At 43.3% G+C, this 25,646-nt stretch overlaps 1 protein-coding gene across 4 annotated transcripts in view; it reads left to right on the top strand.

Moving 5' to 3' along the window:
• Positions 1-25,646, top strand: part of FRY (FRY microtubule binding protein) — a 425,952-nt gene that overhangs the window by 142,288 nt on the left and 258,018 nt on the right. Inside the window, exons 1-2 of one of the 4 annotated variants that reach the window (XM_027116558.1) lie at positions 595-1,824; positions 16,031-16,102. The exons of 2 other annotated variants lie outside the window; for them this stretch is intronic. The gene's annotated coding sequence lies outside the window, so the exon portion shown is untranslated. Of the gene's footprint in view, positions 1-594; positions 1,825-16,030; positions 16,103-25,646 lie in introns of those variants that run through there. One more of the 4 variants, XM_027116557.1, reaches the window with a different exon arrangement.

The following is a 25,646-nucleotide window of genomic DNA, read 5'->3' as shown; positions in this document are numbered from 1 at the left end:
GCCCTCAGGGTGGGTAGCTAGGATGGATGGACAGGACCTTTCTTCACTTGGCCTGTAATCCCAGGAGGCCAGCTCAGGCTTGTTCCCATGGGGTCACAGGGTCTCAGCAGCAAGAGAGGAAGCCCCAGTGCACAAGTCCCACTGCCCAAAACAAGGCACATGGCGAGCTCAGATTCGAGGGCTAGAGAGATGCAGTCCTCCTCTTGCTGGAAGGAGCTGCCGGTCACATTGCAAAGGGATGAACAAACAGGTGAGAATTGTGACCATTTCTGCCGCCGTCTACTGCAATTATAATTATCATTTCATAGAAAAAAAGCATCTTACCAAAAAAAGTTAGAATAAAAGTTCCTCAAATGTAAAATATTTAGCTTTATGAAAAAAACCCTCACCACCACATTGTCTTTTATTATTTTTCTTCCTATTATTATTGCGGATACCATGGACTGTTGAAAACTTCATTCCTGTCCCCATTATTCTAGAGAACAGTGTTGGGAATTATGATGTGATGAAACTGAATCTGGCACCATTGCCTCGGATTAGAGAAAAGGGTGGGAAGACTAGGGGGAGGGAAACCAGGTAGGAATCCAGATAAAAGATAATGAGAGAACATGAAGTAACTACTGAAATAGTGAGGGAGCAGGGAAATATGATAACTAACTCAGAGTAGCATTTAGTACCAGGATAGGTTGGGCTGTGTGTGTGTATGTGTGTGTGTAAGTGTAGGGAAAGGATGGAGTCCTAATTCTGAGGCTTCCGCTTTGGTCTAATCCAAAAATTTGATAATCATCTGTATTAGTTTTCCATTATTGAGTGGCAGGTTGCCACTAACTTAGCAATTTAAAACAACACCCATTTGTTATCTCACAGTTTCCTTGGGTGAGGAGTCAGGCATGGGTCAAACCCTTGATCTCTGCTCTAGGCTCTATAGGCCAGAATCAAGGTTTTGACTGAGCTGGGCTGTGACCTGGAGGCTCAAGGGATGAATCCCTCTTCAGGCTTATTCAGGCTGTTGGTGGAACCCAGGTCCTTGTTACTGTAGAACTGAAGACCTGCTTCCTTGTTGGCTGTGAGCTGGGGCGCTTTGCATCTTCAAGCCAGCAATGGCACGTTAAAACCCCCGTTTGCTTCCAATCTCCTGCTGTCTTCTTCTGCCACCAGCCCGAGAAAGCCCTCTGCTTTGAAGGGCTCCTGTGATCAGGTCAGGCCCACTTGGATAATCTCCCTGTTTTAAGGTCATTTCTGCCGTGTGACATAACGTTACATAACATGATCCTAGAAGTGATAGCCCATCAAATTCATGGGTTCTGGAGATGAGAGCAGGGCAGCTTTGCGGGACAATTATAGAAATTTTGCCTGCTACGTCATCTCTTGGAGAAAACAGTGATATAATTAAGGAGACTTTTTTTCATGAAGGTATTGTTTTATTGTGAAATCACCATCACCTCACAGGATTATTGCTAGACACTCATGGTATTAAGAATAAGGAAATGTGTCATCAATATGAAGAGCTGGAATGAGCACAGATTCACCTATTGGGACGTTGAAATCCACTGCCACTGCTCACAGCCGCATCATCTCAGGCAGGTCAGTGACATCCAACAAACGTCTCTCCTCCTGGGGGTTTTATTACTTGCTGCCACTAGGTGTCACTTACACAGCTTGGGAGAAGATCGGTTCCTGGTGGCTGTTTCCTCTGTCTCGGGGCTGATTTGGACGGATATCTGTGCTACCCCCAACCCCTGTTGTGGAGTCCAGAATTCGAGCTCCTGGTCCCTGGGGATTCGGAAGCTTGGAGCGACCTTGAGGAATCCGGCTCTCCCAAAGGTGCGAGCCACGCATTCGCTCTGGGAAGGGGCTTCTCATCAGTGCAGTAGGGGGTGGGGCGGGTGAGGAGAGGGTGTGGGATGCGTTTGTCATGCCTTTGGCCTCCTTCACCAAAATCCGGTGGCCCGGCTGGTTTTGGCCGGGAGGTGAAGTCTTTTTTTACTCTGCCAGCCTCAGCACGTGGCCTGGCACCATCGAGACAGGAGTGGATGGTATGGGCCAAAACGAAAACCAAAGTGCCGACGTTCAGGGTCCCAGGTAGAGTGGTGGAATTCTTTGTTACAAAGGCCCCTGTGAAACTTGGCTGTCAGGGGCGGACCAGGTTCACTGTTGTTCTTCACTGGGTCAAACAAATGAACTTCAGCTACACCTCAGAGCCCCCAGGTTTCTAGGTCAGGAAGCTGGCATGAGGGGGCAGAGCCGCCGTGGACTTGAGCCCAGGACTACTGCAGGTGCCTGATAGAACATAACTGACTTGCAAAAGAGAACTTTTGCCATGAAGAGCTTCTCCTGCAGGATGTAGGGTGCAGGCTTAAAAAGAGACAATAGCTCTAAATCGATGCTGATTATCTGTTGTTATCTGTTGTGGTGAATGAGCTGTGATGTTCATATATGCTCTGTTAGCACTAGACCCTTATTATCAAACTCCTCTAGCAGTAACTGCCCGTGTCTTTACAAACCAGTGCCACCGAGGAGAATACAGACTTCACAAGTTAAACAGTGTATTTTATTAATTCATATCATCTCAAAGATCACTGATGTTTCAACAGCTTAGTGGTATACGGAAGGCTTCAGTATTTAAAAAACACACAGAAGAATGTAGAAAGTGAATTATAAGTGAAGTGCTTTTTTTTTCTTACCATGTATTATGAGAAAATCAGTCTTGAGAATTATCCCCAGAAGCTGAAGTCTGCAACCTTTTATGACTTTCTCAAAAGGGCATTAGAATATGAAGAAATTACAGGAAAACAAATTAGTCGTGTTTTTTACAAAAAACATTTACCCAAGCAGATAATGCAATAAAAAAAATTAAGTAGTGAAGGAATGCAGAAGATGTAAAGGTAATGCAGGCTTGTTCCCGTAATCTAAGGGGAGACCGGGATCTGCGAACACCCCATGGGCCCCAGGCCCTTCCCTCGGCTGGCAGGGACCTGTTTCTTAGTCAAAGACCTGTTTCCTTGCTAGTGAGTCTTGGCTTATGTCTAGAACATAAATTCATGTAGTAGATAAAACCCTGTGATCTGTGCAGATGCCCATATCTTTTTTGAACATCATTTATAATCAGATCCTGTTTCCGCTCTGCCATGACAGTTCTGAGTAGGTTTATTTTTTTATATTAGAAGTGCATTTGGTGATGAGAGAGCTTTCCAATATTTGCAAAAGGAATAATAGTGATGGATGGCATTTTCGAGTTTTCACTGCGTACTAATATAATCCTCATAATGACCCTTTGAGATAGAGATTATTATTATTAGTATCTCATTCTATGCAACAGTGAGGCACAGGAGGGTTTAGTAATTTTCCCAGTGACATGGCTACCGTGTGACCGATCAGGATTCTCAGTGGGGCCGGAGGACTCCAGACTCTCCTCTAGGGCATCTCACCACCGTGCTTCTCAGGAAGCATATGCTCACCTGAGTCTGTGCCTGGAGCCCGTCATGTCCCCAAAGACAGTGTGGCGGGAGCATGTCACAGGCTAGCAGTCCTGAAGGGAGGTCCCTGACCCTGTAAATACATGAAATGGGCTTTCACCTTTGAGTCTTCTTTCTACCACCCATTTCAAAGGAGGAATTGGTTTTTCAGAGCCCCAGTCTCTGAATTTGTAAAATGGGTTTAATTTTTTTCTCTACTTAAAATCTAAAAGGTATAAGAATCTCCATAATGTACAGTCCTGTGCTCATGAAACTATAATGCATTATCTCATACCAGGTGTTATTGTAATTCTCTCTTAGAATTCAGCTTTAATAAATAGATAAGGCCTGAATTATATTTTTACTTGAAATTACCACGCCACTTTCTGATAATTACTTTTATGTTCTTTCAAAACTATCTAGATTGTATTTTGCTTCCTGACAGATATTTTGTGAGTTTTGTTTTTCCTCTGGAAAGGAAGGGGTGGGGGGAGTACACCACTGAAAAGCAAATTTCGAGTGCTTCCTTGCTTGTCTCTAAGATAGCATTTAATTGAGCATCTCTCCTCCCAAGGCTATGCTGATATCCTCATCAGCCTAGTGTAAGAGAGCATTTTGAGATGAATTCATAATCATGTAGAATAAATTCTTTTAAGAGCAGAGGCCAAGGGGAAATATGCTTCCAGGCCTTAATGATTACCTTATTTGTCCATGACAAAAGCTCTCTCCTGGAGGTCGCTTTTTCTCCCAGAGTATTTTAGAATGTGAGTTACATGGCTGAGTCAGAAGAACATAGTAAATCAAATCTCATCTCCTGCACATTAGTGAGTGTCACAGCAGGGCCAGGACAGAGTTGCCTCATTACATAGATTAAGCTGCTGAGAGACCCCACCCAGCAGCCACAGGAGGAACCAAGTGTCACCTCAGAAATGGACAACAGGCCAGGTTGCTCTTGATCTTAGAAGCAGCAAATCTGTGCAATAAAAAGTTTAAAAATGACAACCAATTAGGAGGGATCACCTTTCTTAAACTCGGTCAAACCTTTATAAAAAAAAAAAAAAAAAAAAAGGAGAAATTGTTTCAGTCTCACAAAAAATGAGACATCATCTTCTACTCCAAAAACAGGCAGGGTTAGATTTGTGTTTAGCTGGTGACATATTAAAGAACCATTTTGTGAATTAGCATTTTCCTTTTCTTCCCAGTAAAATAATTTTTTGAGCTGTAACCTTTTGTTCAAATTATTGTGTTGTAACCTAAGCAATGTGATTTTGTTTAGCCTTATACAAGTGCCGTGACTGTCAGTGTGGCTCAATTCCTGTTTAAACTTTCCTACGCTACCATCATATATTAATCCAAAATTCCAAAATCATGTACCTCAAAATAATCAACATGCAGATCCTTTATTTAAAACAGAGTTTCCTCTTCCGAACGCTGAAGATCATATTTATACTTATGGTAAGATTGCTTAAAAAACAGACTTGTGTAACTGCCCCAAATGAATCTCCATTATAATTATTTACTGAATATATATACATATGACTTTAATTTTGATATTGATGTAAAATCAGTCAGTTCAGTTGTAACCTTCTCGTGAACATTCCCCGTCTTGCCTTTCCCTCTCGATGAGATGGTCCCTGGGCTGTTTACTGTCCTTTTCTCCCTCCATCCCCAAGTCTTAGTCTACACTTCTCTCGTTGAGCCATCTTCCTGGCAGCCCACCAGCACGTGTACCCATGGGAATTAGGTGAAATATGCATCCCTTCTCTATTGAATTCAGGGTACCTAGTGTCAGGGTTCTCCTGGTGTGAAGGAAACTGCACATAGTATTGCATGTTGAGCTATGTTGCAAGCATGTGAGGGCAGGGATTTATTTTATACTTCTCTGGGTTCCCATTTTTAATAAATAGGTCTTAATGGTTTAAATTATTATACCTTCTTACTTTCTGACTCCTCTTCTGAATGAATTTTTTCATTCCTCTTAGGTGGACGGTGATGGCTTGTTCAATGCAGTAGTTGATGGTAAACATTTTCTCTTTATGTATGTCTGCCTTTCCTCTCTTTTCCCAAATCCACACCAATGCCACTCACTGCAGGAAGAACACAGAGATCAAATGGGGCCTGCTAAAAATACCCACGATAGGGCTTCCCTGGTGGCGCAGTGGTTGAGAGTCCGCCTGCCGATGCAGGAGACACGGGTTCATGCCCCGGGCCGGGGGGATCCACGTGCCACGGAGCGTCTGGGCCCGTGAGCCATGGCCGCTGAGCCTGCGCGTCCGGAGCCTGTGCTCCGCAACGGGAGAGGCCACAGCAGTGAGAGGCCCGCATACCGCAAAACAAACAAACAAACAAACAAACAAAAATACCCACGATGCAGAAACATAGCTGACTGTAGCAAGCCCTGTCATGACATGCAAAGATAAAAGAGGAAAAATGTAAAAAAAATTAAAAAAAAAAGGCATTTGACCTCAATGTTAGGAACTTTGTCTTTACATTTCTTTAGGAGCCTAGAACTAGTGATTCTCAACCTATTAGGTCCACTCCCCCTTTTATCACAAATATTTTGTCACATCTCCTTTATTATCCTGAAATGAAATTGGAAGATAATACAACTCACCTATCCATATAATTTCTTTTAAAAAATCTGTATTTAAATATATGTATCTATATCTCATATCTGTAATATAAAAAGAGAAAGGTAAGGAAAGTAATTCATGATAAACTACCCTGACTGTCAACACATTCCGTCCTCTGACACTGTCACATGGAGAGATATGCTGAAATAGTCAGATGCACACACCTGTCCCAGAGCCACCGTGAATGCACAGCCCTCCACGCAGACTGACCCAGGCATGGCATTGCCTTGGGTGTTATGATTTTCCAAATTGATGACCGACTCTTGTTAAAGCTCCAGCACAGTAAAGTACAGTCTCTCCTCCACTTACATTAAGTAGTTGCATTCCTTGAAAATTTAGAAGATATCTAACTTGTGCGAAAACATTTTGTTCACATGTACAACAGTTAGCTTCCAGACTTAGATCATTATAAGTGTGTTTTTCATGTACAAGGATGTCAGGGGGAGCGTTTGAATGTCAGGGGACGGGGGAAAATTCTTTGTGGGCAGGAAAGCTCCAGGCGTTGCAGAACATTGAGCAGTTCTGCCCCCGCCCATGTGATGTCAGCAACCCCTCCCCCATCACTGGTATGGCCAGAAACATCTCCACACATTTTGAAAACCCCCCCTAAAGCGTGGTTTCACACCCTTTAAGAACCACTGGTATTGAACATTAAGGATGCCTGATAATAAATTTGATTCTATTCTATTAAAGAGTGTAATTATTATAGAAACTTACATTATAGCCACCATTGTACTGAATGATCACCATTTGTCTTGCTACTAGGCTGTAAGCCTATGGAGGGTTAAGACCATATCTTACTGTATGCAGAGTGTCCAGCAGGGTCTCAGGCAATTAACTGGTGCTCAGTAGCTATCCGTTCAAAAATAAAGACATGAACATCTACCCTATTTTCAAAGGAACTGATAGCACTTTCCTAAGTAATACATGCCGCATTTATCAAACTTCATTGTTAAGATATCACTATTAAGCTATTAAATGCTAGATTGTGCAAACCTAGAAAATAGTCAATGATCTGTGCCTAGCTAGAGAAGGTTACCTTTCTTTCTTTGTTGAATTTTTTAAACATAACATGTAAGAAAAAAGATGCTAGCAACCACAGACCCTGAGGTGTTTTCCCTTAAGAAAATACTATTCCGTTGTTATAAAACAATTGAGTTTTTTGAATACAATAGGGCAGAGAAAAACAACAAAGATTGTCTCTGCAAGGACATTATTATCCATTTGGAGAGATGGGCCACACATCTAGAAGCATTAAAGCTAATAAACAAGTGCCATGAGGAATAGGGATGTCGTTAAATACAGGGAGAGACTAGGAAGAGGTGATCATTCCTCCCTGGAGCGGGAGGGCTTGAACACCAACATAAGTGACGGAGAGAATTTGGACTGGTCAACAGGACCACGTCCTAAGCAAAGGGAGGTGAGTGTAACAAAGGTTTGGAGGTGGCAACGAACATGATAGGTTGGAAGAGAGGCATCAGGGGAGTGGTCCAGGTGACAGTGGGGAAAAGATAGTGGTGGTGGTAATGGTGAGTAGAAGAAGTTTGCCTGATGGGGAAAAATGTAGAGAAAGTTGTTTGACAGAATGGGGACCAGACTGATTATATACTCTTGACCAGAATTCCTTTAAAAGACCTGATGTTAACTGTAAGTTCCATTAAAAAAAAATATTCTTAGAGATATGTGTTTTCATCTTACTTCTTTGTGTCATTGAGAAAACAATGTTCATGGTCTGATTTGTGATTGAATGCTTAGTAATCACATTAGCAAGTTAAAAACAAGAATTAGAAAAGAGAAAATGTTATCTTTTGTTTTTAGTTTATCTTATTATTATTTTAGATTATTATTTTTTTATTACCTTCATTCAGATAACTAATGTTAGAATAGCTGAGCACACAAAGTTAAAGGAAGGCTGTGTTCCGAGCTATGCTTGGGTTAGGGATCAGAAGCCACTTGCAGCTGTGCCACCTTAGGCAATAGCTTAACACTGATGAACCTCAGTTTTCCCATCTTTAAAATGGGGGTAATACCTGGTTCATAAACACGCACAGGTCTTTGGATTAAGTGCAATAACCTGTCAAATAGCCCATTATGTGGCACATAGAAGACACTTAGTAAATATTAGGTCTCTTATTAGATTAAAATAAGATATTTAACCCCTTTCAGGTTAGGTGAAATTTGTGTTCAGTCATAGAACAAGCAAAGCTTATAAAAATGACGTCTCATCAGCTAAGCAAGTGTTTATTATCTGAGTGACCTTGGATTCTCTGAACTTCAGTTTTCTCATCTTTAAGATAGGGATAATATACCAAGCTCAGAGAGTTATTATGAGAATTAAGTGAGGTGATGCATGAAAAATGCTTAGCATAGTCACGGGCACAAAGCAATCTCTTAATAAATGTTATCATTGGTGCCATTATGTTATTAGCATCACGATGATGCCTGCTACATGCTATGTACATGTCCTATCTGTATCTTTATTACAGTCCTAAGTGGTGTGTGTTTTTTAAATTTCATCTTTACTGAGGTGTAACTGACCTATAAAATTGTAAGATATTTAAATTTCACATTATTGTGACTTGATATACATACACACTGTGAAAATATTCCACTCATCTAGTTAATTAACACATCCCATGGTATGTATTATTAATGTTCCTAATTTTATATGGGCAGGAGCTGAAGAATGGGGAATTAAATGGCCTGCTCAGGGTCACCAATTGGTTAACTGGCGAAGTTGGACTTGAACACAGATCTTCCAAGTCTGGAGTGTTTTCCATCATGCCTGTGCTGCCTCGAGCCTTTGTAATGTGCCAGGATAACCCTTTCCTTCAAAGCCCACTGAGAAAATGATTCATAGGACAGTTTGGAAACCACTGGACAGAATAACAAATGTTTCTTGAGACCCCAGAGCCTCAAGTGACATTTTATATATAGTACCAGTCCTGCCTAGTACAAGCCCTGCTTTTCCAATGATGAAGATGAAGATGGAACAGATAACCCTATTCTTGGCATCTCCTCTTTGTTGTCAGTGCACGTCTCCCAATGCCTTCATGCTGGCGTCATGGGCTGTGGGAGCTGGGTGGGAAATTTGACTGCCGGGAATAATTCAACACAGTTTACCTTGCAGTACTGAGCACTGCTACCTGGGGTTGTAAACATGTTTGACTCATCACCATCTATGTCATAGCAGAGTTTTTTAAGCTGGTTGCCAATCAGTGTTGATCATTTCTTTGGTTCCATTTAGAGTGGTGATATTCCTTATGAAAATACATATTTTGGAGGTACAGCTAGAATATAAACAAACATGCAGGTGGAGGCACTACAGACCTCGACACATGTTGGGTTGCAGAAGTTGCCATCTTGGCTGCATATGTAGTGCTGCTCTGGGCACATGGCAGAATTACAGCAAATTGGAAATTAAGTTTCTGGGAGCCAACAAATGTTAAACATCTGCCAAAGTGAATTATGAAACAAAACTTTTCCTTATTGAAAATGTTGGTGCTTTTCAATTACCTGAACATTGCAATGCTCAGTGTTTCTGAGCTATGTGAATGGGCCTGAAATCGTGACATTGGGACTCAGCATCTTCCATGGGATGGAAGAAGGAGGGTGGCCTGTCCCTCTTACTCTTTTGTATTCAAGGACAGACCTACTTTTCAAAATCTCTGTAAGGTCATCTGGTGATTATTTTTTAACTGAATGGCCATGATTGAAAGTATACAGGCTCATCTGCTAGAGCAGAGTCTGTGCCAGGAGAATCTTTGGAACAACAGCGGCAAAATTCATGAGATTCTTGTGAGTTTCACTATGTTCTTTGAATGCTGGCTTCTAGAAAGATCTATGGGCAGCCACAGGCACAGCAAGAATTAGGCACAGCCAGAATTCACCATCTGCCACTACTCTTGGGAGTATAAGAAGAAGATGATGATTGTTAATATTATTAATTATTCATCATGAGACATTTAATAAGATACCACAGTCTTCTGCTGTTGGAGCTCATGCATTAAATTAAACAGACATAAGAAACAGAAATGTCTATCTTCCTCAAAAAAAAAAAAACCTGAAAAGAGCTGACTTTAAGCAAACAATATATAGTAAACTATACTTAAAAATTTTTTTCCTCTGTGTTAGGAGATAATACATTCAGGCTGAAGAAATGCAAAATATGTGTGTGGCCTGAAACTTTGACTAAGTTCCACACATGAAGACAGCTGTTTAAATGTGGACCTTTACCTGTATTTCATTCATCAGTAGTAGAATCAGATTAATAAAATTTCACCTTTGAAAAAGGACCCTGAAGAAGCTTAACCCCTGTGCCCTCTGACAGAAACGTCTCAATAATATCCTCATAGACAGCATGTTTGGCTTCTGTTCACATACCTCCAGTGACAGGAAACTCATTATCTCCAGAGGAAATTCATTCACTCCGCATATTTACTGAGCACTTACTAAGTAACTGTCTTTGTGGAGCTTATCTCTAGCCAGAGGAGTCAGCCATAAATGATAAATTCAGTACTTAAGTAAATTATATGTTAGGGTGTTCATTCATTCCATTTTCAGATGTCTCTTTTTGCCAGAAAGTTTTCCCTTATAGTTCCTTTCCTATAATGATTGTTTAGGTATTTGAAGACAGTGCTTATTGCCCTCTTAAATTCACCTCATTTTCAAATTATACACTCTTAGTTGGTTAAGCAGCTACTTAATACCTACCAGTTCATAACAAAGGACCACAGACTAGGTGGGGTAAACAACAGAAGTTGGCTCAGAGTTCTGGAGGCTGGAAGTCCAAGATCAAGATGTTGGCAGGGGGGCTTTCCTGGTGGTACAGTGGTTGAGAGCCCGCCTGCCGATGCAGGGGACACGGGTTCGTGCCCCGGTCTGGGAAGATCCCACATGCCACGGAGCGGCTGGGCCCGTGAGCCATGACCGCTGAGCCTGCGCGTCCGGAGCCTGTGCTCCGCAACGGGAGAGGCCACAACAGTGAGAGGCCCACGTACCACAAAAAAAAAAAAAAGATGTTGGCAGGGTTGGTTTCTTTAAGGCCTCTCTTCCTGGCTTGCAGATGGCCATCTTCTCCCTGTGTCTTTTCTCTGTGTATGTCTGTGTCCTAATCTCTTCTTATCAGGACACCAGTCAGATTGGATTAGGACACTAGTGACCTCATTTTAACCTAATTACCTCTTTAAAGACCCTACTCCAACTACAGTCACATTCTGTAGTCCTGGGGGCTAGGACTTCAACATATGAATTTAATGGGGGACACAATTCAGCTCATAACATATATTCTTAAACTGGAATACCCACAAGCAGGCAGAGTACTCCACAGAAAGAATCAGGCAGGATGGTCACATCCCATGTGCTAGACATCTAGATCACCTGTGAAAGCCCCAGCATATTGACTGACATTGAACTTGCAGTCAACAAGAAGTGCGAAGTCTTTAAATCAGGGGTCCCCAGCCCACGGTACTGGTCCGTGGCCTGTTAGGAACCGGGCCACACGGCAGGAGGTGAGCAGCGGGCCAGCTAACAAAGCTTCATGTGTATTTACGGCCGCTCCCCATTGCTTGCATTCAACATTAGATTCTCACAGGAGCGGGAACCCTACTGTGAACTGCGAATGCGAGGGATCTAGGCTGTGCGCTCCTTCTGAGAATCTAATGCCTGATGATCTGAGGTGGAGCTGAGGCGGTGATGCTAGCGCTGGGGAGCTGCTGCAGATACAGATTCTCATTAGCAGAGAGGTTTGACTGCACAGAGACCATAATAAACAATGACTTGCAGACTCATATCAAAACCCTATCAGTGAGCGGCAAGTGAAAACAAGCTCAGGGCTCCCGCTGATTCTGCATTGTGGTGAGGTGTATAATTATTTCATTATATACTACAATGTAATAATAATAAAGTGCACAATAAATGTAATGTGCTCGAATCATCTTGAAACCGTCCCCCTCCTTCCCCCAACCCCTGTCTGTGGAAAAATTGTCTTCCATGAAACCGGTCCCTGGTGCCAAAAAGGTTGGGGGCCTTCCCTGGTGGCGCAGTGGTTAAGAATCTGCCTGCCAATGCAGGGGACACGGGTTTGAGCCCTGGTCCGGGAAGATCCCACAAGCCGCAGAGCAACTAAGCCCGAGTGCCACGACTACTGAGCCTGCGCTCTAGAGCCCACGTGCCACAACTACTGAAGCCCGTGTGCCTAGAGCCCGTGCTCTGCAACAAGAGAAGCCACTGCAATGAGAAGCCTGCGCACCGCAACGAAGAGTAGCTCCCGCTCAACACAACTAGGGGAAGCCCGCACACAGCAACGAAGACCCAATGCAGCCAAAAGTAAAATAAATAAATAAATAAATTTATTTTAAAAAAATAGGTTGGGGACCGCTGCTTTAAATGACTTGGTTTTTTTTTTTTTACATCTTTATTGGAGTATAATTGCTTTACAATGTTGTGTTAGCTTCTGCTGTATAACAAAGTGAATCAGCTATACATATACATATATCCCCATATCCCACCCTCCCTATCCCACCCCTCTAGGTGGTCACAGAGCACCGAGCTGATCTCCCTGTCCTATGCAGCAGCTTCCCACTAGCTATCAATTTTACATTTGGTAGTGTATAATTGAATGACTTGGTTTTAAGTCACATCTTCTTCCATCCTTTGCATAGATTATTCATTCGTTCAGCTATTCATTCAGTGAATCTGTCCAGAGCACCTGCTACTTTGGAGGTACTACACACACTGTGTATGCAGCAGGGCAACAGGCAATGTCCCTGCCTTCTTTGGAACTTAAATTATGTCCGTGAAGGCTTTCAATAAACAAGTGAACAAACAAATATGTATTATAAATTGATACGTGCTACGAAGCAAATGAACATATAAGAGAGGCACCCTACTTCTGGTAGTTTTTTTGGGGGGTGAGCAAAGTACAGAGTTTGAAATAAAATATTGTATTTTAGGTTTGGCCCATATTCCATCCTGTCCCAGTCATTTACAGGAGAGATCCTGGCTGTCATTTATTGCATACAGTGCCTGCCCCTGTCTCCCAGATCAGAACAATACCATTGTAAAATGTCATAGAACTAACAATAATATCCATTAGCTATACGTAACTAAAGGTCTAGCCATCATATATAAAGTGGGACTCTAATTAGAGATATTAACAAGAATCAAGCTGCCCACTGCTAAGTTTTCTGTATCACTAGCCTGAGCCTTCAATGTACCTCTGGTTGTACCACATTTGTCCCAAAAGGCCTTTGAGGTTGTCTGTTTGATGATTCTTAAAAGGTCAAGTCCATTTAAAGTGTTTCACTCAGAATGTGGGGAAATGAAAGTTGTTTTCAATTTAAACAGAAAGAACACCATTTGCAAAACAGAATGCCCATGTTTATGGTATCAATGCTCAAAGGTGATATCCATCAACTTCTTTCAAATGGACCTGACGTGCCCATGCGGGGCTCCTCCAGAAATCTGGGTCCAAGGCAGTGTGGGTCCAAGGCCGGCCCTCACCCAGACCAGCTCCATGGTGCCCTCTCTCTTATTACCTTGGGCATCCTTGGCATTTTTTAAAAATTTATTTACTTATTTTATTTATTTTTGGCTGCGTTGGGTCTTCCTTGCTGCATGCGGGCTTTCTCTCGTTGCGGCGAGCGGGGGCTACTCTTCGGTGTGGTGCACGGGCTTCTCATTGCGGTGGCTTCTCTTGTCGTGGAGCGCAGGCTCTAGGCGCTCGGGCTTCAGTAGCTGTGGCTCGCGGGCTCTAGAGCACAGGCTCGGTAGTTGTGGCGCACGGGCTTAGTTGCTCCGCGGCATGTGGGATCTTCCCGGACCAGGGCTCAAACCCGTGTCCCCTGCATTGGCAGGCGGATTCTTAACCACAGCGCCACCAGGGAAACCCCATCCTTGGCATTTTAACAACCAGTTCTGCACTTGCTGATCTGGTTCATCCTGGTTCCCCCCCACAGACGCAGCCTCTGTCTTTGTCCTCAGCCAGCACACCGAACATTTGGGTAAAAGGTACCCAAGCTTGCTTGGCTGCCAGTCCCCTGAACTGACTCTCTTTGTGGTCGGAGTAGGGAGAGTGCAATCAAATTCAGCGAATTGGGGACTGAGCAGTTCATCCAACAGGTACGTCAGCCTAGACTGTCACTGGGCTACCGACCCCAAGGTGATGTTGCCTTCACATCTGTGGCAGCATACTGAGAGCAGTAGAGAAAATGAAATGCTTTCATACACAGTCAAACCTCACCTTTAATTTAGCATGGAGTACGGCTTGTCAAGCTTCCTGAGCAGAGAGGTACTGTGGTAAGCATTTGTTCACGTTAGGTATTATTTGACATTAGTTTGCTTATTGAATCGGCACGTTATAATCCATGATATACATAGAGTAAGTTAAATTGCAACAAAATTCATTCATTCATTTATTCATTTATTCAATATTCCTTGTGCACCTATCTTGTCCCTGTATTCTTCTGAGTTACTAGGATTACAGCTGGGAATAAAACAGGCATAACCCCTGCCCTCACAGATCTTATGTTCTAGTGAGGATGGGAGACAGACTATGAATGTGGACATATGTATTCTTTAGAAAGTGAAACATGCTTTGAATAAAATAAAGGGAGGAAAGGAGGATATAATGACAGGGGAATGAAATCTTACCTTATAGATGGTGGTGGTCAGGGCAGACTTTGCTGATAGGCAGAGACTTGAAGAAAGAGAAGCAGTAAGGCATGTGGACATCTGGATAGAGAGAGTTCAGGTAGAGGCAAGAGCAAGTGCAAAGGCCCTGGGCTTGAACTGTTTGAGCAGCAAGGAGGCCACTGTGGCTGGACTGGACCTAGTGCTTCTTCATTGCTGGTGTTTCAGAAAGTGTAACAAAATTAGATCAGTTCTTCACTAGACTTGCTCTGTTTTGTTACTGCTGCTGTTCTTGTTGCTAACTAAAAGTATGTGAGAAAAGGGCATTTTAGTTCTCCTAAGTCTGTGTTATTAACTGGCTGAGTAGGTAATCCCAGGCAGGTGTGTGTGTGTGTACAGACATGGATGTCTGTATATCTACATACATACAAGTTTAATGAAATTAGGAGAGCAGTTGAGACATACATTTTTATGTTTAAATGTGAGAGTGAGGCTCATCTACCTGATTAAAAAAAAAGCCCTTTGTGGCCTGTGAGGCAGTCTGCTCTTAGCAATCACTCCAGCCAGTGCTATCCTTTTCATCCTCCAAATAAAGCACAGGAGTTGGGTAGGAGCCAGAGTAGTTAGAAGTGTAAATAAGAGCTCTGATTCTTGGCAGGATTCCGCACACCTGTGTTAAACTGCCACAGGCGCAATCCCATTGGTGCAGACAATTTTATAAGCAACACCTGAGCAGGGGGAGGTTACTTCCTGAGGCCAGTCTTCTTTTCGTGAACAGTCGGCCTTCCCTGACCTCCTGCGGGCCCGCTCCTGGGTACTACGCATCCTGAGAAATGCTGGGAATTTTTTTTTCGGTTACGAAGATAACAGTTCTCATGCTTCCAAGTGTTTCCATGTGTCAGATTCTGAGGGGTGACCTGTGTTGGGAGCAGAGTGCATGCAGGTGATACTGTGCTGGTAAGCCTAGCTCAGCTCGTCCAGCGGGAGTGGTTCCGGCAGCCCAACGGGGCTATGGCTGCGACCTCAGAGGACGCCAGAACACTTGAGGTACAAGAAGAGCAAATGAATAAAACTTTATCTGCTTCAGAATTAGACTCTGAAATGCACCAATGTAGCTTCAATTGGTCCTGAGAGCAAAGTTTGCAAATTTAAGAACAGTGTTTGGACTCATTCTTTGGCCATAACCAATATTTAAATATTTAATATTTTAAAAAATATTTTAATGCTTCAGTCTCTCCATTGGTGAAATTCAGTGATGTGGTGGACCTTCACGTGATGTGAAGGTACGCTAATTAATTGGTATCTTCTCAGGAAAAAAACCGTCACAGTGAGCCGTGGTGGTCCTTCTTGGTTGGAGCTGCTTCTCTGTGAATGACCGGCTGGGTAAGTGTGTCCCAGTAAAGTTAAGTCTTGTCCTTGACAAGTGTTTTCAGAGCATTATAAGATTTCATGGATCACATCCCGTATCAGCCTGGTTGTTTCTCAGGGCTGAACAAATGGCATTTAAAGAAATTTTGTGGTAATGGCAGAATATATCAGAATTAATCTCTAGAATTACATCTCTCTGCTTGGATATTTCAGTAAAAACAGGCATGTGATTTTTAGTCTCTGGTTTGTGTGAAACAATTAGTTGTTCTCCGTTTTATTGTGTCTGTGGATTTTTACAGAAAACCACTTGACAGATGCACAACCGAAGAGTACATTTTGTATATTTAATGTATGGAGAGGGACGTTCCCATAGCCGTTGCTTGTGGGCTCACCCACAGAAAGAAACTTCAGCAAGCATTTCATAGAATCTTTGATGTTCCGGGCACCGTGCTAGAGGCTGGTAGTTCAGAGATGAGGCGCACGGTCTTCCACTTCTTTGAAGGAGCTCTCCGTTTAGTGGGAGGCAGACAAATAACAATTTCAAGACTGTGTAACAAGTGCAGCTGCAGCCCATTGAAGAGCATGGGGGAGGGTTAGAGTTGAGAAAGAGAAAGAGGAGACTCTACGGTGGAGAGCATAGCAGTATGGTGAAGTGACGTTTGGGGGAGCTGCGGACAGTTCCCTTTGGCCGAAGCGCAGGGTTGTGTGAAGTTAGAGAAGTAGGAAAGGGTCTAGGATGACAACCAAAGGTTGAGCTTTATCCCCAAAGTGATAGAGGACCATTGAACAATCTGCAGCTGTAGGCAGGACTGCAAGACCAATGAGAAGACGGTTGCATTGAGCCCGGCAAGGAATCGTCAGGACCTGAGTTAAGACAGTGGTGGTGGGAATGAAGATGAGAAGACAGATACAAGAAATATTTAAGAGGGAGAGTTGACAGGGCTTCCTGAGTCTTTGGATGTGAGGGATGCGAAAGAACGGAGTTCCTGGCTTTCTGACTTGAGTGACTTAGTAAATGGCGGTGCCATTCCGGCAGTAAAGGAAGACAGTGGGAACTGGGGAAGGGAAGTGGTGAGTTCAGATTTAAAGATGTTGAATTTCAGGCACTTGCACGGTATCTAGGTGGAGACAGACCACAAAATGTAAAAAGGTACACGTGGACGGAGACCTCAGCAGAAGATCAGAAATGTAGAAATAATTCAGGAAATGTAAATTGGAGAGCGAAAGGGATTAGGAAGCGTATTCAGAAAGGGTGTGTGTGTTTAAGAAACTCGGCTGTAAGGAGGAGAACGTGGTGCGTTGTTTCATCAGGTGCTGCTGAATCCATAAAATGGACTTTTCCAGCCTGACTGGCCATGTGCGTGAAGGCGTTCTCTATCATTATCAAATCAACAGGCTCCTCACAGCACTGTTTTAGAGGAGAAGGGTCGAAATTTTTACATTAAAAGTCAGTCAAGGTCAGACAACTGTCTGGGACTTTCTAACACCTCCTGCTATTCCTGAGTAGAAAAAGAGTTTCAAAATCTCATTAGAGGGCTTCCCTGGTGGCGCAGTGGTTGAGAGTCTGCCTGCCGATGCAGGGGACGCAGGTTTGTGCCCCGGTCCGGGAGGATCCCACATGCCGCAGAGCGGCTGGGCCCGTGAGCCATGGCCGCTGAGCCTGCGCGTCCGGAGCCTGTGCTCCACAACGGGAGAGGCCACAACAGTGAGAGGCCCGTGTACCGCGCAAAAAAAAAAAAAAAAAAAAAAAAATCTCATTAGAGATGTTCTGGTCTTGATGCTTTGAATAGCATGGGTGTGGGATAGCTCCACTGAGAGATCTCTCCTTAACATGTCAGAAGGAACACCTGGCCTCCTAGCTTAACAGGCACTTGGTGGTTTGTAAAAGAGCCCTGGATCAGTCCATCGAGTTCTTCCAAGAGACCTGGGGTGAGTCCCTTCCAGCCTAGGCTTGGGTTTTCCCTCCATATAATAAGAAGTGGATTTGACTGTATGCCTTACAGGACCCACTGCTCCAGGTTCACCAGACTTTGACTCTGTCGTCAGAGTTTCTTTTTGTTTTCCCTTCCCCATCCCTCCCATGTTTGCTTCTTCTACATGCATGGTTTCTGTAGTTTTCGGTTTACAGTACACTGCTAGGAAAGAGCCCCATCTACAACTGACACGGTTGGAAATTGTGGCAGGGGAATGAGAAATCAAACACCAAGAGAACTGAGACTGCTTTCTTCCAGCTTACTTTCTCCTTGGCTTTTCGCCTCTTTGGGCTTCCAGCTTACTCCTCCTCTTGGCCGAAATGGGAGTTTGTTCAAACAGATATCTGGGAGCCTGAAAAAATTATGGACAGCTTCTCCATGGGGGAGATTCAAGGCCTGGAGCCGCCAGGATCAAGTCACTAATGTGCTTTGACCCCCTGCCATTGGTTAGAATATTTGGTCGTTCATTCAGTTACCCCAGTAGCTCCTCATTCAATGATTACTTACCTAAGGGCCTCCTGTGTGCTGTTTATTGGGCTCAGCTGGGGTCCCAGGGTGCCGGCCTGAAAAGGTGAACACAATGAACATGGAATCTGCCCTAGTGGAGTTGATAGTCCAAAGAGGGAGGAAAGAATACTGGAAAAAGTTACACAGTGAATGCGTAACTACAAATTGTGATAAGGGCTATTAAAAAAGTAAAAGTAGCAATGAGGAATTTTAAGAGTAGGTCTGGATTTAGACCAGGATGTCAAGGGAAGGCTTCTCTGAAGAAATGATGCTTAGATAGGAAGAAAAACAGGATTTAGCCAAACAAAGAGAACAGAGAAAGCATGTAGGCAGTGGCCCAGCACTGCTTAGACCCTGAGGTGGCCAGAGACTGGGCGGTGGGGCGGGGGGGGGAGAAGGGGAGACGGGAGACACAGGTGTGGCTAACTGGGCAGGAGCTGCAAAACCAGGAAAGTTTGAGTAGAAGAGTAGAGGTCAGGGCAGCAAATGCTGCTGAGATGCCATTTCCGTTAAAGACTGAGCAAGGTCCGCTGGCTCACTGGAGGCTACTGGTTACCTTAGCAAGAGTGTGGCCACAGGAGACTGAAGAGGAAATGGGGGGACAGGTGTGAAAGCAGCCGCTCTAAGACACTAAGCTGTGATAGGGAAGTCGGGAAGAGAAGGTAGAAATTGGAAGGCAATGTGGAATAAAAGGAAGCGTTGCGTATTGTCTGTTGCTTGCTTTTCAGATGAGAGGTTTATTCAGCATTTTAATAAAGACAGGAAAGATCTCATAGAAGGAGAGTGGTTAAGATACAAGAGACTGAAGGAGTGAGGTCCCAGCAAGGCGGCAGAGATGGGTCAGAAGTGGCGTTTCCTCCATCCTAACAGGAGACGCGGGACGGTGGTTTTGGGGATTTGGTGGCAGAAAAATGGGAACCTTCACATCTGATGCCACCTGTGAGGCAAAGTCATCCTTGCGAATGGGATGGCAGGAGGGGAAAATGCAAGACATGACAGCTGCAGAGGAGGGAGCCCTGCTTACCCCACGACCCGTGGCGGGGCAGCCTGGTCCCCTGTACCTGCTGGCAGGGCTCTTTTCTCCTCACCATCTGTCCCACTGATCCTGTCAGCGTTCTTAGAAGTGTATAAGGAAGGTGTTTTGAGTTTGTTTTCTGTGGTTTTCCAATGCCAAATGACACCACTTTATGTAATTCCCTTATGAATCCAGAATATTCTGCCATGGGAGCAGTACATTTTGCTCTGGTAATTTTTCTTCCCTGTTTTATTTCTGATTAATTTCATGATCCTCCCCACTCCGTGTTCTTGCTTTTACCCTTTAAGTTGCTTATACCCTTTGGCCTTGTAATCTGAAAAGCACATGATTTTGTGTCTGTCTTTTCTGGTTGTTTTTTGTAACTACATCTCACAGTTCGGTCTGCCTTCCATCCCATTTTTATAGAACACATTATGAAGTTGGAATCTTTCATGCAAGCCCACTTACAAAAATATCCAAATACTTTGCCTTGTGTATTTTTTGGCCTTTCCCTCCCCCAACACCCCCCCCCCCTTTTTTTTTTTTTTGCGGTACGCAGGCCTCTCACCGTTGTGGCCTCTCCCGTTGCGGAGCACAGGCTCTGGACGCGCAGGCTCAGCGGCCATGGCCCACGGGCCCAGCTGCTCTGCGGCATGTGGGATCCTCCCAGACCAGGGCATGTACCCGTGTCCCCTGCATCGGCAGGCGGACTCTCAACCACTGCGCCACCAGGAAAGCCCACCCCCTCTCTCTTATGATTAGGAACTTTCAGGCAACATTTGTGGCAATAACTAGAATGTCTGCTAGATCTTTCCTTTCCTTCCCTCTTCCCATTCCTGTTAGCCACCTGGCGCTCACCAGGCCCTGTTGCTTTCATCTCTGGGCTTTGTATTTGTTGTTTCCACTCCGTGTCCTGTGCTTGCGCTCTCCAGATCCCTGTCTCTTTGCTCCAAACACCCAGAGTCTGTTTTTCTTCTGGATGACAGTGTGAAGCAGGGGAGCCCCCTTGGAGGTATGAGTCCTCTTGTCGGGGGTTCATACGTCCATACCAAGTAGCTTTAGAAATAATGAAGGATGAGGAAGGGCACTAACACTTGGTGAGCACTTGCCCGCTAGGTGCGGTCCTTATGCTGTATGAACCCTTGTGGTAATCCTGCTGCAGGGAGTGTGGATCCCAGTTCATAGACAGATAAGCAAATCCCAGAGTCATTCGTGACTTCTTGAGAAATACTTCAGGGCCAGGACTGGAAGCTGTCCTTCTTCCGTGCCTAAAGCTCAGGGGGACTGGAGGTTATCACTGGGCATCCTCTGGACACTTACGAAGGAGAGGCCCGGTTAAGGACCTTGACTTGCTTCAGACACTGCACTCCCTGTGATGTGGGGGTGGCTTGCCTGGCAATCAGCAGTCGTTAGCCCTCGAGTCCAGACAGGAATCTCCTTCACCACTAGGTGGCGATGTAGCAGCACCGCAAGTGGTCCCCGTGCAAATGGAAAAGTGGACCTGGGGACAAGCCTTCTAGGGCTAGGGCATTCGAACTTTTTTTTTCCTCCTTAAATAATTTCCTGACATAAAACTAACCATTTTGAAGTGACAATTCAGTGGCATTTAGTACATTCACAGTGGTGTGCAACCACTGCCTCTATCTATGGCTCCAAAGTAAAACCCGTTAACCATTAAGCAGATTCTCCCCAATGCCCCCCTCTCTGTGCGCTTGGCAACAGCCAGTCTGCATTCTGTCTTTATGGATTTACCTGTTCTGGGTGTTTTTAATCAATAGAATCATACGATATGTGACCGTTTGTGTCTGGCCTCGTTCTCATAGCATAATGTTCTCAAGGCTTATCCACGTAGCATGTGTCAGTACTGCGTTCCTTTTTATGGCTGAATAATATTCCATTATATGGGTATACGACAGTTTGTTTATTCATTCATCCATTGATGGACATTTGGGCTGTTTCCCCCTTTTGGCAATTGTGAATAGTGCTTCTGTGAACATGGGTGTACTTCTTTTTGGTTGAGTCCCTGTTTTCAATTCTTTGGGGTATATACCAAGAATGGCATTGTGGGGTCATTTGCTAAGTCTACGTTTAACTTTCTGAGGAACTCCTAAACTTTTCTACAGTAGCTGAACCATTTTGCATTCTCTCCAGCAGTGTATAAGGTTTTTAAAACTTTTGACCAAGACGCACAATGAAAAATATATTTTACATTGCAACCCAGCATTCACATGTGTGTATGTGTTTATATAACATATGTATATATCATACATATTTATATATCATATATATATGAAAACAGAAGTTTTATGAAATAGTGCTTCCACTTATTACTACATGATACACTCCTATGTGTCCTTCCTATTCTATTTTAATAGAAAAATAGGCTGGTTTTGATCCACCAGATTAGTTCCACAACTCAAAGCAAAATGAAATCTTAGCTGTTAAGATCAGAGTACTATTCTAAATGTAAGTAGTAACATATCTCCTTTCCATTTGGATAATCAAAGAATTTAGGCTATCATTCATCAGTTTAGCAACGCACAAGTTTGGCGGGAGGAGCTTATTTACCTTATGAAAATGACATTTTATATAGTATATTCTCAAACATGGACAATTTAGATCATATACAAATATAAGTTGTACTGCATGTACTTGACAGTGTGAGGATTGTAATTAGATGTTATTCTATAGTCAAGCGATGAATTTTTGGGTGGGTATCGTACCTATGGTTTCTAGGGAAAGTCCTGTGATACATGTTATTTTCATTTATTGAATGGTTCAGTTCTTTATATATCACTTGAGTATTTCATAGTAGAGTAAGATACTGCAGCATGCCATGGGATGACAGAAAGAGCAAGTGGTAATAGAAGAGAAAGAAATAGAATCAAGAGAATTGGAAGAGGGACTTCCCTGGCAGTCCAGTGGTTAAGACTCCGTGCTTCCAATGCAAGGGGCATGGGTTCTATCCCTGGTGGGGGAACTAAGATCCCACATGCTGTGTGGTGTGACCAAAAAAGTATTAGGAAAAAAAAAAAAGAATTGGGAGAAAAGCATTAGAAGCTTCTCACATCTGCAGTGATAATTTATGACCACCTTTGAGAACCTGCAACTGTGAGCGTTCCTGGAAGGCGAGGTGTTTGGGAGCAGTAGAGACTAGGGGTTGGAGGAAATTCTTTTAGAAAGAATGAAGGACTGATGCAAACAGGTCCACTCCTTGGGCAGATGGGAAAAAAATTACATTTTACTTCTCATTAACATCTAACTGAAATTTTGTATTTTCTTCATTTATGAACATAGGCAAGAAACCTAGTATTAGCAGTACCTATGACTTCACTACTAATTGAAATCAGAGATAAATTTCATCCCGTTACAGTTACTTTAGGTAGATTTCAATCTTGTTTATGTTCATTATTTCATTTAAAAATTATAACTATTAGGCTTGTCCCTAGATTATGTTTAGTGCATTGTTAAATGCATACATACAATACCATAATTTAAAATAAATTGATTTTTTAAATCTGGTTTTTAAAATAATTTGATAACTGTATTTCAGAATAACTGGTTCCCCCTCCTCAGACACTGCTGGTGGGAATGTAAATTGATACAGCCACTGTGGAAAACAGTATGGAAGTTCCTTAAAAAACTTAAAATAAAGCTACCATATGATCAATCAATTCCACTCCTGGGTATATATTTAGAAAAAATGGAAACACTAATTCAAAATAACTGGTTCCCTTAGAATCCCATGTCTTTGGTCTCATTCACGTAAACACATTCTGGAAAGAAAGGGGTTCATGCCCTAAAATAGTTAAGGATCCCCTAGAGCTGTCCTCCCAGTAAGAGCCAGTGGCCACATGCAGCTCCTGAGCACGTGGACTATCGTGGCTGGTCCAAACTAAGACGTGCTGTAAAATACACAACACATTTCAAATATTTAGTGCAAAAAAAATTCCACTAATTTATATTTATTGCATGTTGAAATGGTAATATTGGGGGTATATTGGGTTAAATAAACTATATTAAATTGAATCTAACCTGTTTATTTTTAGTTATTATAAATGTAGGTACTAGAAAATTTTAAATTGCATATGTGGACATCACTGGCCTAGTGTCAGACCTGAGCTCCAGTCCTAGGTTGACCACATAACCAGCAATTATCTTCATTGTTGTTATTATCATTATTCCACCATGTCCTAGCTGTCAGATCCCCGTCAATTGCCATTTCCTCATCTCTAAGGGTAGATAGAGAGCGGAGGAAGAGTACTGCTATGTTCATTCCAGATTGAGCCTTCTTCCTAATACATTTCTTACTCTCAGAAATGCCCTGCCACCGTATCTTACCCAGAAGTCCAGCAGAAGCCCCACAGCCATATCCCTTTTCCTTATTCTTCTGCTACTTGTTGTCTTAATGAACAAAAAAATTTAATTATATACATGAGAGGGATATACAAAGGTGAGGGTATAAGAATTCATAGACAAAGTGAACTTTTTTTAATTTAAAGCATAAGAGAAAAAGAGAAATTCCAAGGGATATTCCCCTGGAGAAGTAAAGAAGATGGAAATAAGTTTTGAGGTCGGGTGGAGTCCTGGGCAGACTACAGATGCCACTCACTCGTCCTGTATTTATCCAGAGAGACTCAAGTGGCATTTGGGTAAGACCCAAGCAAACCACCAGCAGATTCCTGGAGTTTGGAAATGGCCGCTCGAATAGCGGGACGACCCTGGTGTGTTTCCTAAACTAAAAGCCCAGCAGGCTACGCTCAATAGCTGGGACGGTGACGGTGGGTTTCTTTAAGAGGAAAGAGCTGAGGAGGGACATCCCACCCTTTTGTTTGTCTGATCCTTAAACTGATGGAGCCCTGAGCATCTTAACACTAGTGCTCTGGGAATCCAAAGCCCTTTCATCTACAGACTCTCCTCTGAGATCGTGAAATAACTTTCTGTAGACAGCAGATAGTAGCGTATCGCGTGCATCTTATGGGTGAGAAGGGAATAGCTCAAGCACAGAAGTGGATCACTGTGGCCAGTACCTGGTGGGAGAGGGGCTGACTGTGAGCTTGGGTTTCTCCGTAGCTAACACCACGAGGGTCAGAAGCATGACCTTCCGCCTCTGTTTCCCTAGGCTTCGTAGAGTGACCTCACCCACCCCAACCGTCTGCAGAGAACGTTGTCCTCCCTTCTGGCTCCTAAGCATTTGGAACTGCTCTCCCCACCAGCCTGTTAAGTTGCTCCCTTCCATCATTCAGCGGGTTTCTAACAGCCACACCCTCCTACACAAAGCACTGCCTGTCTGGTCGAAGCAGGGTGGTGATTTCCCCACCCTTTCTGAAAACATGCCTTGCAAAAGATTTTCTCTGTCCTCCAAAATATACTTGCCCCTTCACAGTTACATTTTCCACTACATTTGAACTGTGCCTGTTGGAAGAAGCATACAATGTAGGTGTTTCTCTGATTCACTGTTGCTGGGCTCAGACCACAGTCTTCTAAAGTTAGGAATCAGAGGGTCCGAACCACACGACCCCAAGAACAGATGGTCACTTTGAAGATTCTGAAGGTTTAGTCAGTGATGCTCAGTGAGGCAGACACTTGTTTTTAAAGCATTATTTCCGAACAAAGGGATATTCAATATGGCTTTAATTCCTTAGCTCAGCTATTCTTAATCTCAGTGGTGATGATCTGGCTTCAGCTATGGCTTATCCCTGGTTTACAGGATGCTTCCAGTTGTATAGTTCCTATACAATTGTATAGGTGTATAGTTCCTAGTTTTCCTCTAACCTGAATTTGACGTTGGCTCATTAATTTCCCAGTAGGCAACTCCATTATTTTCATATCAATTTATCTCTTTCTAATTCCAAATTATTTTTTGGTCCTGTGTCAACTTCTCCTACTAGTCAGGCAGTGTGTGCTTTATATTGGATATCTTCAATACTAGCTTTATCAAAGCATAATTGAGAAGGTGAATCTGTTGCCTAAAAATTCAAATAATAAATGTCAAAGACTTACATAAAATAATTGATTGCCCAGTGTTCTGCTTTCATCATGCCATGGTTCCTCCCAATAGAAT

Source organism: Aethalodelphis obliquidens, unplaced genomic scaffold, assembly GCF_003676395.1.
Source record: "Aethalodelphis obliquidens isolate GAN/ISIS:26980383/991018 unplaced genomic scaffold, ASM367639v1 scaffold16, whole genome shotgun sequence".
Classification (NCBI taxonomy): Eukaryota; Metazoa; Chordata; class Mammalia; order Artiodactyla; family Delphinidae; genus Aethalodelphis; species Aethalodelphis obliquidens.
Note: the sequence above shows the minus strand (reverse complement) of the source record. Positions and strands in the feature narration are given on the sequence as shown.